This window comes from Equus asinus, chromosome 12 (assembly GCF_041296235.1).
Source record: "Equus asinus isolate D_3611 breed Donkey chromosome 12, EquAss-T2T_v2, whole genome shotgun sequence".
Classification (NCBI taxonomy): domain Eukaryota; kingdom Metazoa; phylum Chordata; class Mammalia; order Perissodactyla; family Equidae; genus Equus; species Equus asinus.
This window is the reverse complement of record NC_091801.1, coordinates 20581183-20594775: the sequence shown is the minus strand read 5'-3', so window position 1 is coordinate 20594775 and position 13593 is coordinate 20581183.

The window sequence follows — 13593 nt, the reverse complement described above, 5'->3', positions numbered from 1 at the left end:
CACTCCTCAAAGATTTTAGACTATCACTGATGTCAGGATAAATGCAAAGCCCTTACCATGACTTATCAGGCTCTTTCATGACCTAGTTGCTATATGCCTCTCTAATTTTTCTCTGCACCTCCTCTCTTTCCCAATTCTCTAATACCTATACCCTATTCTCTGTAGTGAATTATTTGTAATTTGTCAAATGCAGTTTGTTATTGTAAGTCTTTATGACTTTGTCTATGTTATGCTTTCTGGAGTGTTCTTCTCTTGGCTAATTGCTCTGTTTTTCAAAACTCAACACAAAGGTTATTGCCTCCAATAAACAATTACTGAACTGGACCACTTTGTTCTTTCTAATCTGGATTAGGTGCTTGCTTCCAAGCTTCCATGACATCCCTCTATTATATAGCTCATGATATTTAACATGTACTTGTCTGGTCCTCTATTAGACATAGTCTTCTAGGGAGTATATATTCCATTCTTTATTTCTCCATAATCAGCACCTAGTATGGTAGCAGTTACAAATAAATTTGATGAAGGAATGCCTTAATAAATTGTTGTTTTTAGTACTGTCAAGTTGATTCCAACTCCCAGTGATCCCGTGTATATCAGAGTAGAACCCTGCCTGGCCTTTTGGTGCCATCCTCACATCTTCCAGTACTATATCAGACAATGTTCCACAGCTATTCATAGGGATTTCATTGTCAATTTATTTTTGGAAGTGGGTGGTCAGGTCCTTCTTCTTAGTCTGAAACCTGTCCACCACGGGTGACCCTGCTGGCATTTGAGATACTGGTGACATAGCTTTCAGCATCACAGCAACATGCAGCTACCACAGTATGACAACCAACAGGGGTCACAGCCACGAGAGCACTGAATCTTCACCACTAGACTACCAGGGCTGGTTGCCTTAATAAATAGAGGATTATAATTGATTCCACTGAACCACAGACTCGTTCCATATAACTAGAGGTCTGGAATACATTTTCATATATTTTAAACAAATATGCATTTTACATTTCTCTATTAGAAAAAATAGCTACATTAGAAAATGTTTGCTGAAACAATATCACTCAAGCTTTAGTTAGCCAGAGAGTGTAAACAACAACTTTACTCTCATGAAGGGAATTTCTTTATTTTCTTATCTTAAACTGTAGGTTAGAGAGTTATTCACAAGAGTAGATAATCATGAAGACATTCATGTTGACTTGATGCACTTTGACATAATAGTCAAGCATTTAAAAGGCTATTCATCCAGCTTTCATTTCCAAGTCAACTGGCTCATTACTTGATCCCCACTCTTCAAGAAATACTGTTCTTTATAAGGCCTCAAGCTCCCTTGGAATCTTAGCTCCAGATTAGGATTTCACTTTTACTCCATCCCAACTCAGTGATAGTTTTCCTACCATTTAAAATGCTGCCCAGATGGTTTCCAGACTCAACAGCTTCTCTCCTTTTCCACAGCTTTCCAGATATTCACAGCCAACATGGGCATTTCTTTACCCATCTGTGCTGTCCTTGTCTTCAGCCTCCTCATTCATTTTGAGTTCCTTCCTCCAGCTACTCCAGTTCTTCACATTACCTGGCAACTCCAAGTGTAAAGTTGCTCCATTCCAGGTAAAAACACCACTATTAAATAGGCTTCCTGGCACAGGAGTTCCAAATGTTAGAGAATACTGACATTCTGAAATCTGAATAATGTTATGAATATCCATGCCCAAGGAAACTCTCAATCTCTGTTCAAATTTTGCAGAGGGACATTTTCAATACACAGTTCAATTTGAATGTGTGAGTCATAGTGAAAGTCAGTGTCAAATCAATTATGCTCAAGTCCTCCTCAGTTAGCCCCACTCTGATAAGTCAGAAGCACTTAGAGATTTATGTTAACTATGGCATATCCGGTCTTGCATCACTTCGCTTACCCCCGCAGCTAGGATAAGTTCCATTATTCAGTCTGCCCCTGGTCTCTGACACCAAGCCAGATCTTCAGCTTCAATGGGAAGTTATCCTTATTACTTCTCTGACCTGGACCCTAGTCAGTTGAACTCAATGTTTGAGTTTGTGGTTTGATACTGGAACTCTGTCTGACTTATACCTTGCTGTGATCTTAAATTTTATGTGTCAACCTGAATAGGCCATGGAGTGCCCAGAATATTTGGTTAAACATTATTTCCACGTGTGTCTGTGAGGGTGTTTCTAGACAGTGTTTCTCTCTATCAGAATGGATACTCTCCCAGGCCTGTAACTCTGCCAAGACCCAACTCTTTGTCTGCTCCTTTTAGTCTATAATGAACGTAAAATGGAATTTGGGAGCCAGTAACTATCCACTCCCCAAGAGTTAGATAACCTATTCTAACACAAAACACCAGCCCAAACCTTTTAAACACAATTTTTTTTTTTAAAGATTTTATTTTTTTTTCCTTTTTCTCCCCAAGGCCCCCTGGTACATAGTTGTATATTCTTTGTTGTGGGTCCTTTTAGTTGTGGCATGTGGGACGCTGCCTCAGCGTGGTCTGACGAGCAGTGCCATGTCCGCGCCCAGGATTCGAACCAATGAAACACCGGGCCGCCTGCAGCGGAGCGCGCGAACCCAACCACTCGGCCACGGGACCAGCCCCCAGCCCAAACCTTTTAAATAAGACTATCTTCATGAACTTTAAGAGACGTCAGTGTAATTTAGTTCTTGAGAATAATGCACAAGGTATGACAGTTTGCTGTCCACAGTTCAAAAAAAAAATCAAAAATATGATTTTTAAATTTATAAACCTATTTAATTCTTCCTAATTATTACATAGTGCTTTATTTTTTGTACTTTTAAGCAATACAAAATGAGAAACAGGACCTAAAATTAGGGATAGTTATTCATCAGTGGTAAAGAGTGCTATTAAGAACAAATTCATTTCAATACATTAATACATATAAATACACACACAAGTATACATATTTAAAATTACTCTAACACCTTTGCCATGTTATTTTCTCTATCGGGAATATGATATTTTATATATAAGTTCACAATGAATTCTGCATCAAACCATATGTTGTACTTTACTAGACACTAAAGTTCTGACCTAATAAAAAACAAATCACAGTATAACATAAATAGTAGAAAAGTAAATTCCATTGAATATTTTAGTATAAATGATTTTCTATGATATACAAGGTAGATTATGATATTCAAAGATAATGAGTAAATACTAGTCTTCCTGACTGCACTGCCTACCCTCAAAGATTTGGGGCTTCTTCCTGGATCTACCACATCTAGCAGAGATATGTGGTCCTTTATCACTTTACACAATTTTTCTCAGAAGAACTCATCATTTTCCATAACCAGTGAGTCCCGATTTTCTTGTGTGCTCAGTTGCAGTGGTTATAAAGAAAGGCAGTGTGAGAATGTGGGTGAAGAGGAGGAAAGGGAAGAGAAAAGAAAGGGGAAAGAATTACTATTTATTGAAAGCCTACTATGTCAGGCACTATGTTGATTCAGTCAATTATTTAATTCATAACATTTTCTTATCACTTATCATCTCCTTTGTGTAGATAAGGAAACCGAAGCCTAGATAAATAAATTAACATCCCATAAATGACATGGTTAGAGAGTAAAAGAAGCCAAAGTGTAAACCCAGCTGGGTCTAAGTCCTCCTACATTCCTCCTACATAGACTCATGCTTTTTCCATAAAACTGTGTTTTGGGGCCAGCCCTGTGGTGTAGTAGTTAAGTTCAGCACATTCCACTTCCATGGCCATGGGCATGGCCCTACACTGCTCATCAGCCATGCTGTGGCAGCGACCCACAGATGTTAGCTCAGGACCAATCTTCCTCAAGCAAAAGAAGAGGAAGATTAATGACAAATGTTAGCTCAGGGCCAATATTACTCAGCAAAAAAAAACAAAACAAAACTGTTTTATGTATATCCATATATAATTCCAATGTATATCCAATATATGTATCCAATAAATATAGATAAACAATCTTTATTAGAAAATTGATATCTAGTACTGCCAAAATAACAGATGAGTCTTGCTTTTTGAAACCTCCTTTGTTTAACACCTATATATTTTACAGTTACCATTGTACTGTGCTAGTCTCTGGAAAAACAGAATTTAAAGAATTTCTTTTTTTATTTTTTCTGCTTTTATCTCCCCAAACCCCCATGTACATAGTTGTATATCTTAGTTGCACGTCCTTCTAGTTGTGGGATGTGGGATGCCGCCTCAACATGGCCTGATTAGCAGTGCCATGTCCACACCCAGGATCCGAACCCTGGGCCACCACAGCGGAGCACGCGAACTTAACCACTCGGCCACGGAGCCGGCCCCTAAAGAATTTCTTGATCTCAAAAAGTTTATAGTCTAGACGGGTAGAAGGAAAGCAAACAAATAATTTCAATACAATATGATAAGTACTAAGGTGGAGGTGCATGCAGACCACTATGGGAATGTCAACCAGATGACTTGGAGATGGAGATAAAGAGGAACAGAAAGTCTTAGAAGACTTCCTAGAAGTGATGTTCCAGGTCACAAAGGACAGGTAGAAATTATCCAAGTAGATAAAGAACAGGAGGGCATTTGGGATGAGGGCACAACATGTGCAAAGACCCTGAGGAGAGAAGGAGCCTGACCACTTGGACAAATACAGATTGGTTGATACGGCAGATGTGACAGCTCAAAAAAAGGGAGGAATGTCAGAAGACTTCAACTCTATTGCTTTGGGGGACTGGGTTTACTACAGTTACATCATTTTGGACATGAAATTGATTATGTCACTCCTCCACTGAAAACTATTTAATGACTTAACATTAAAGAGTTATGTTATTATGCTTAACATTAATGACTAATGCTATTAGAATACAGCCTAAATTCCTAAGCATGACTTATAAAACTGAGCATGAGCAAAAACCCAAGCCTCTTCCTCTATGATGCTCCTGTCCTTACAATTCACCCGTTTTCTGCCTAGCCCAGGGTCTTATACCTACTAATCCTTCTCCTCGGAACAATCTCTCCCTACCCTTCACACCCACTCCCTCAGCCTAAAGGAAGGTTTTCTCTAGCCTCCAGATTGGGTTATATTACCACAGTACATCTTCTCATGGCACTGTCAACTTTAGCTTCATAATTCTTACCATAACCGAAATTATATAGTTATTTCGATTAATATATACTCAATACCTGCCTCTGTCAAAATAGTTTGTCTATTTTGGTCACTCTTTATCCATAGTGCTTAAACCATGGTCAATTATTTATGAGGATCCCCTAAATATATGTAGTGGTGGATTCTGAAAAGAATACAGAAGGAGTTTCATAGTGGGAAGAGAGTTTGTGAATAAACATGAGTATAAGATATCTGTGAAAATCTACATGGAAATGTTCATAAGGCAATTTTTCTTTTTAGAATTTTTGCTTTAGTATTCAGGTGGGAGTTCTGAGCAGAACACAAATCTAAGAGTAATTAGTAAACAGAGAGTACTTAAAGCTATGGGAATTGATGAAGTAAGCCACAGAGAGGAATAGGGAGGAAGACATCGTTATTGGGTACAAAGTATATAAGGGACAGATAGAGAAATGAGATCTAATAGGAGCAGCCAGAGAGGTGGGAAGAAAATTGGAATAAATGACAACAGGGTTAAGGTAAGAAAATTTTCTAATAAGTAGAAGATTGTAATGTAAAATACTTTTTTTTTAACTTTGAAGAAGTCAAGTAATAAGGTCTAAATATATATCGTTGGATTGTTTTGTCTTAATTTTTTCCAGCTTAATTGGGATAAAATTGATGCATAACATTGTGTAAGTTTAAGGTATATAATGTTATGATTTGATGTTATAGTGTTGGATTTTGCAATTCTAAGGGTCACTGGTCACCTAAAAGGGAGACACTTTCACAAAGTATCAGATAGGAGGAAAGCCCAGATTTCATTAACTCACATACTCAATCATTAAACCATTCTCAATGAATGTCTACTAAGCATCAGGGCCTGTACTTATTGGTGGAGACAGAACAGTAAACAAAATAGTAATACTTCCCATCTTCATAGAGTTTAATGCACTAAGAACACGGCATAAATTTAGCTTTGTTGCCAGACAAGTAATTTAATCCTTATGTTCTTACACCTAGAATTTCAGGCCTTCATGTTACCTGCCTGACTCCAAAAAGCATGGATTATCATTTCCAGAAAATAGTGTAAAAAGTATTATAATCAGTTATAATTGGATGTGCTCCAATAGTACACACAAGTAGAACTACGGCAGTCATGAAGGTCAAAGAAGGCTTCCCCAAGATGTCGTGTCATGAAAATTAGAGACCACAACAATCAAAAGCAGGAAATGTTTCCTATAATTAAATGGCAAAATTCTCAAAATTGGGTGGGTTTTAACAAAAGTATACATAAGAGAAAACAGCAAAAAGAAAAGTAATCAAATATTAACACCCACTTCTGTCTCTGTGGTTTGAGGATAAAAGAAGGAACAGCTTTCACTTAGTGTTATAAGAATATCTGATAGTAAAGCTTAATATACTTTTGTACATAAATAAAGAGACCATTTTTCTCTCCAACTACCTCCATCCATCTCCTGATTCCTAAGGAGGGACTGGTCTAGGCCTGCTGAGAAGTGAGTGGGCTTTTGTGAAGCCAGGTGTTGGACCAAGGTCATGGGTATGCCATTGATGGAACAACAGAACTGACTGGACCACCCACGGCCCTGCCCTCTGGCTCTGCTTGTATCTGTTATTTCCAACTCCTATCCAAAGCAGTTACAGAATCTAAATAAATCAACCATATCTTCTCACCATTGCCCACCTGGCTCACCTATACTCCCTGAGACGCTATGAACACTAAACAGTGCTTTCTTGAGATTCCTTTCCAAAATCCAGTACTAAGTGATATATTGCAATTTTTACTTTGTATTTATGAAATAAGGAATTCCTTTTGCCTATATTTTTGCTTTATTTCCACATATTTTATTGATTATTTGAAGTAACAAAAATTTTCTTTTAAGACAGTAAAACAATATTTATTTAGGGAATCCCATCTGGTGCCAAGTTACTCGCCAATAGAAATGTAACAAACATAGTTACTTGTGACTTTCAATTCAATATATTATTTATAGTGCTTTTAGTAGCTATTAGACAAAAAATAACAATAATTTTACCTGATCATAAAGTTATATTTTAAACTCTTAAAAATGGGACTGTCAAACTTCTAGATTACTTAGATTCTGTAACTGCTTAGAGTTTGATATGAAAGATAATATTTAAATTAAAAGGAAGAAATATTATTAAATTAAAGCAGAGGAAAAGCCAGAAGGCGTGGCTTCTTTTTATGAGGTACAAGGTACTCAAAAGGAAAAAAAAAATCATTGCTTTTTCTTTCAATCTGTTTGTTCTTTTGTCTTATCTTTCCTTTATTATCTTTCTTCATTCTGCTGAGTGATTTTCCCTAATCATTCTTAAAATCCTGCCTTTCCTTTTATTTTTCTCCTATCTTCAAAAAAAGATTAACTGATATAGCAAGAAAATTAAAATTTGTGGTTATGTACAAAACATTTTTTGTTCATATCTTACATATAGCTATAATTTTAGAGCTTTCTTATAGATTTTTTTCTCCTTACATTTGTTGTTGGAGGTGGGAAAGGAATATTCTTTTGTTATAGTGTTGATATCTGATAAGCCAATACTAAGCTGGATCTCCACAGAAACTAAAAAGGACCTTCCCAGACACAGTCAGAATATGCTTTTCCTAAGGAAAGTTGTAAGAGCATAGGAAATTTTTTTTTTTAGAATAAAAGTAAAAAGTAAAAGTCTAGAGTAGCTTTCAATAAGTATCTCAGCAACAGAGCCAAGACCAGGAAGGATGCTTTCTAAGACCATCATGATATCCTCCACATTCAATGTTTTCCAAACTAATGCTTGAGGAATAATGTCTGAATTTTAGGAAGAATCAGATGCAGAAAAGCAGCTGGTAAAAGTTCAAATACCTCTTACATGAGCTCTCAGTTACCACACTAAGAGCATGAGGCAGCACTACAAAGTAGCTTATGTCACAGAAGTTCCCACCAATAGGGAAAGGTCTGTTTCTCCATTTGGATCCAAGGCAGAGCCAGAATGGAAACAGTGGAATAAGCTAGGAGCCAAACCTTTTCAGATCTACCTGTACTGGGGAGTGCAGTAGGTGTCAGTAAGGTCTAGACATCAGAAGCAATGATGGTAGCAGTTACAGTGGAAACAGCAAAAGGAGCTATGACCACAGTGAACCAGAGGAGGTGCAGGCAACTAAGCAATGACCAAAGGGCCAGTTTGCCAGAGTACAAGAGCTACCTCTGGGTGCTCTCGAGCCAGTTGGGAGGAATGGGTGAAATATGTTGTTTGTTCAGAGTAAAAGAAAAGATCCAGAGAAACTAGTTTGTTTGAACATGACTCAATCTTTGCTTCTATGGCAGTATGGTCACTGGAAACATAGGCTACATGATTTGGTTAAGATTTATCATGGTTGTTTTTGTTAATACTGATGAGGATTAATGATTATAGCAGCCAAAATTTATAAAATACTTACATAAGAGTCGTTTTCAATTGCTGAGCTATAGCTACTCATTATTGAGAACCTATAATTGTACTTCAGGCACTACACTAGGTTCCCATGCATTATCTTATTTGTCCTTTACAAGAACCCTATGAAGTAGGTACTAGTACTATATTCAGCTTATAAATTAACAAGAAACAATTGAGGTTTAGAGAGTTTAAGAAATCTCTTAGTTTACATAGCTAATACATGACAGTCAAAATTCAAATCTGGTCACTGTGGCCAGACTCCCAACCACTTTATTGTCTCAATTTGTTCTAGAAGCTGGAAGTTGGCAGGATCACCATGTACTTGAAAGCCATTCTTCCCTAGTAGAAGAAATCCAAGACATAAATTGGAAGATAGTAGCTTTAAAGAGGAAAGGAAGTTGGGCTCACTCCCTAAAGCCTATAATAGAAAAGAAAAATAGAAGTTTAGAAAGGGAGCTAGTCCTAAAAATTAACCTCGAAGCTTCTCAATAACCTAACCTCACATCATGCCCCCCTGGCTCCCACCAGGATGCTGTTGATTCCTTCCTGAATGATGAGAAACAGAAATCCCAACACCTTTAATATGATAACTCAGCAAAGACATCAGTCTCTTGATCACCAAGTCTTCGCTGAGAATTCATTATGCTGTCAATCTATCATGTCAAATGTAAGGCTGGTATGTCAATCTGCACGCACATGAGTGGTACAGCTCTCTGGATGGGAAGCTTCTTGAAGGCAAGAGTAGGACTCCTGAATTCAGATTCCAAGGTTTTCACAAGCTGGTTCCAGTCTACCTCTCCACCCTCATTTTTTGTCATTTCTCCCCTCTATACCTGGACATTATACTTTTTCTTCACCCTAGAAAGCTTTTTTCCCCTTTCTACTTGGCAAAGTTCCTCTGTTACTTTGAAAGGTCAGCATAGATGTTGTCTTCAAGTCAGTGACAGTGCCATGAGAACGTGGGTTCCTGATGATCACCCTCAGGCTCCTTCTTGAACACAGTATCAGGGCAAGGTCACTGGGCCCTCTGTCCTAACTCCAGACATCCTGCAAGCCTCAGCCCCTCACATTTAGGAACGTTAGAATGAACACAGTTTCCAGGTGCCCTTGCCCCACCTTCAGGGGTGACGATGTCTTCCTCTCTTTTCCCACAGTCCTTTATATATACCTCCATTACAGCATTCATCACATCATGTTTTAATTGCTTTTGGCATGTCCATTTTTCTGCCCAGAGAGCAAGAATTAATACTATCATGCATTTAGCAGAGTACATAGAACATAGTGGTCCCTCAGTAAGATGGGATTGGTTGATTCAAAAATTTTATGAGCTCTTTTCTTGCAGAAAGCCTTTAATACAGAACTTGCACATAATTGTATTTGTTCGATATGACATACACAAAACACATAAACAAAGAAAAAATAGCCACCATGACCCCAAGACTTGTTACAAGTTTACTTCCTCTATACTTATCATCTTTCAGTTTATATATTTCCATTATTTCCTATTTTTCAGCAAATGATACCCAGTAATTCAAGCCCAAAATCAATAAATCATCCTTCACTTCTCTATTTCCCTTATTCCCTACAGCCAATCTATCATCAAAATATATCAAATACATCTCATTTATAGCCATTGCTCTTCATCACTACTGAACCCACCCTAGTCCTATCCACCACCATCTCTTAGATGGATACTAAGACACTAGGACACTGGAATAGGCTCCTAATGTGTTTCCCTGTTTCCAGTCTTGCTTTTATGATCTAGTCTCCATATAACAGCTAGAGACATCCTTTTCAAAGTCTAATAAGACTCTATCTTTCTTAAAATGCTTCAATGACTTTCCATTGTCTCTAAAATAAATTCAACCTGGCCTTCATGATCTAACTCTTGGTTCCAAAACCAACCTTATCTATATCTCTCTCATTCATTCACCACACTCAAGCAACACTGACAATTTTGTTACTCAAAAGGTCATGCTCGTTTCTGCCTTGAGCTTTTGTACCTGATCTTCTCTCTGCCCAGGATTCTCTTCCATCACCAGCTCTTTTCCATCCTTCAGATCTCAGATGAAATGACAGCCTCTGCTGAGAGCCCTTCCTTAATCACTCTTTCTAGAATATTCTCTACTGAGTTATCACATCACCTTGTTTATTTCCTCCATAGCACTTGTTATAATTTGTTTAATTATCTTCTTTATTGGTTTTCTTGTTACTATCTGTCCTTTCCCACCTCTCCTCCACATACAATAAAATGAAAGTAGTATAAGTGTAAGACTTTGTCTATTCCTACATTCTGACTATTTCTGCAGAGACTAGAAAATATCAGGTGCCCAGTATGGATTTCTTGAAAGAATGGATAAGCATATAGTTACTGTTTATTATATGACTTTACATTTATAGGAAACTCTTCGCAAAGACCATGTCTTATTTGGAGAGAATTTGATATGGCACCCCGGAAAGTGCCACATGACTATAGATGCAATAAATGTTATTTTAGATTTTGAAAACTCTTTCTGGATCATCATTTAAAGTGACTCCAGAGTCTCAGTCTTCATCGTAGAAAATCAAATAAAAGAAGCAACAACAAAAACGTCTGACAAATCAATACATAAGAATAGGGACCTACAAATATGTGTCTTTAAGTAATAAGATGTGAGGATTTTTTTGCTAAGAATGCTTTGAAAGTCTGAAAATTTTTAATGCTATTTGCAAAAAGCAGGTCTTTGCTGCATTTATCTCCCTGTGTGCTCTAAGCACCTATGGATTTTAGTTGTTCTCTTCTTAGGAGGCTCACGATGCCTAGAGAATCACATGATCAAGAGAACTGCACTTAGTAATTCCACAAGAAGAAAGTCCAACTGAGGTAATGTATCTGAATTTAGCACCTAAATTAAAGTTCGAGACTCAGCTTTCCCAGAAGTAATTTCTTCTCTCATCAGGGAATGTATATGCTATAAATAAGATTATGTAGCTCAAAAGCTAATTGTTTGAGAACACCTAATTGAAAATAATAGCTAATGAGAGGGTCACATTAGCGACTTAATGTTAGTGGTCATTAGAATCCTACATTTATACAAACCTGGTTTATTTGCTCTTTCATAGATGGCATTAGTGGGTAAGTAAATTATTCTGGAGTAGCTGCAGCAGCTGATGCATGCTGGACCTGGATCAAAGGACATTAAAGAACACAACAAAGAAAACTCCACTCCCAACTCACAGATTCTTAGAAGTAGGACATAATTCTGCCTGAACTAAAAGAAATAAAGGGTCTCTGAAAGCATCCAACGAATATTAAGAACATTGAGAGAGCACAGAGTCCATTGTTTTAAACGTAATGTTGAGAGAAACATGGACAAAGAAGAAAGCTAGAAAACAAATCAAAGTGTTGTCTTCTCCCACAGTCTCTGCATTATACAAATGTGTTCTACACAGGATGGGATTCGGGTTTAAAAATGAGAAAGTGTTTCCCTCCGTCAACAAACCTGGCCTTGGATAGAGGCATACAAAACAGATTCACACATCACTGTCTGACAAGATGTTCACTGATAATTTTAGCAGTGCTGAAGAACTTATTGATACACTTTTCCTTCTTAGAAAAATCATCTTAGACTCATGGAAAAAAATTGAGTACAAAAAGCAAATGAGGAATTTGAAATTTCACAAGAAAGTGGGTGTCACAACTAGGACAGCTTATAAAAAGGTCAAACAAAATGATGATGCTTATGAACAATTGCCATATTCTCAGCAAATTTCTATCCAAACTTTTGAACATAACTTTTCAATTCAAATATTTGGAATATGTTAACAACAGATTGACCTTCTTTAGTTTACAAGTTACAGAATAAAATGACAAATGCTACAGCTCTAGGCATACAGATATATAGAGATCTCTCGCCAGAGGCATTCGTACTCCCTTTACGATGACTATTGAACAGAAAGTGGAGCCATCAGCAATTGGTTTGGGTGAATTGCATTACTCACAAAAAGCAGTTTTCATTATTTTAAAAATATTTATTAGTACATATGCTAATGAAATAATAGTTTTAAGTATCCAATTCTTCTGGGTTTTGGGTTTCTAGCTATCTAAAAATGAATTTCCCTTTCTGTAAGAATTTTTAAAATATCTTAATATGATTGATTTATTCACTAATTCACTCATTTATTCAACACATATTTATGGAAGTCAACTATGCAGAAGGGCAGAGATACTTACAAAGGATGATCAGTTATTACATTTGTATTGTATTATTACTGTCTGTTCAACTCTACAAATTTTATTTTTCTCCCCCAAAAGGAGGTTAAGTATCATTTCTGTCTCTCTCTCTCTCTCTCTTTTTTTTTTTTTTTTTTTTGGCAAGTAAAAGGGGAGCCAGCCCAAACAATCTAAAAGGAAAGAATAATCAACAACAGAACTAAATCTTAATCCATTAAGAAAATCAATCTGGGGGAGAAAATTGACAGGGACCCATGGTACCTTTAATAAGTCAAAAGTCCAAAACACTAGACACCATATTTACGGCAATAAAATTATTTCCAGACCTCACTTACTTATGGGGATGAGGCTTCTATTTTATCCTCAGAGATCTTTAGGACTCTAGGGAAAGTGGGCTTGAAATCAAGCATTCTCAATAATGAGGACAGTAAGTGAGGCCAAGTAAATTATAGACTTAGAGGTAGGTTACCCTTGGACCACTGTTTCATGAGACCTTGAAAGCCACTCCCACTTCCACATAAAAGTGTTCATATAAGAACCTGAAAGTCATAATGTTCAGTAAATTTTGAGGAGATAAAACTAATCTTTCACATCTAAAAAACTACAAGCAAAGTATATTAAGTAAATAAATACCTGCTTCTAACTACATCACAGGGATTTTTTTTACCTTTAAGTATTCACGCAGGACTGTTATCATCTAGGCAAGGAAGTCATGCTTCTTACATATTTTGAAAAATATCTAAAATGTTGTATATACTACAAATACTATCATTGAATTACTTGACTATACAAATTAAAGCGACGTTTAAGTTTGTCGTTTTATGCTGAATTATGACAATATAGCACAGATGAA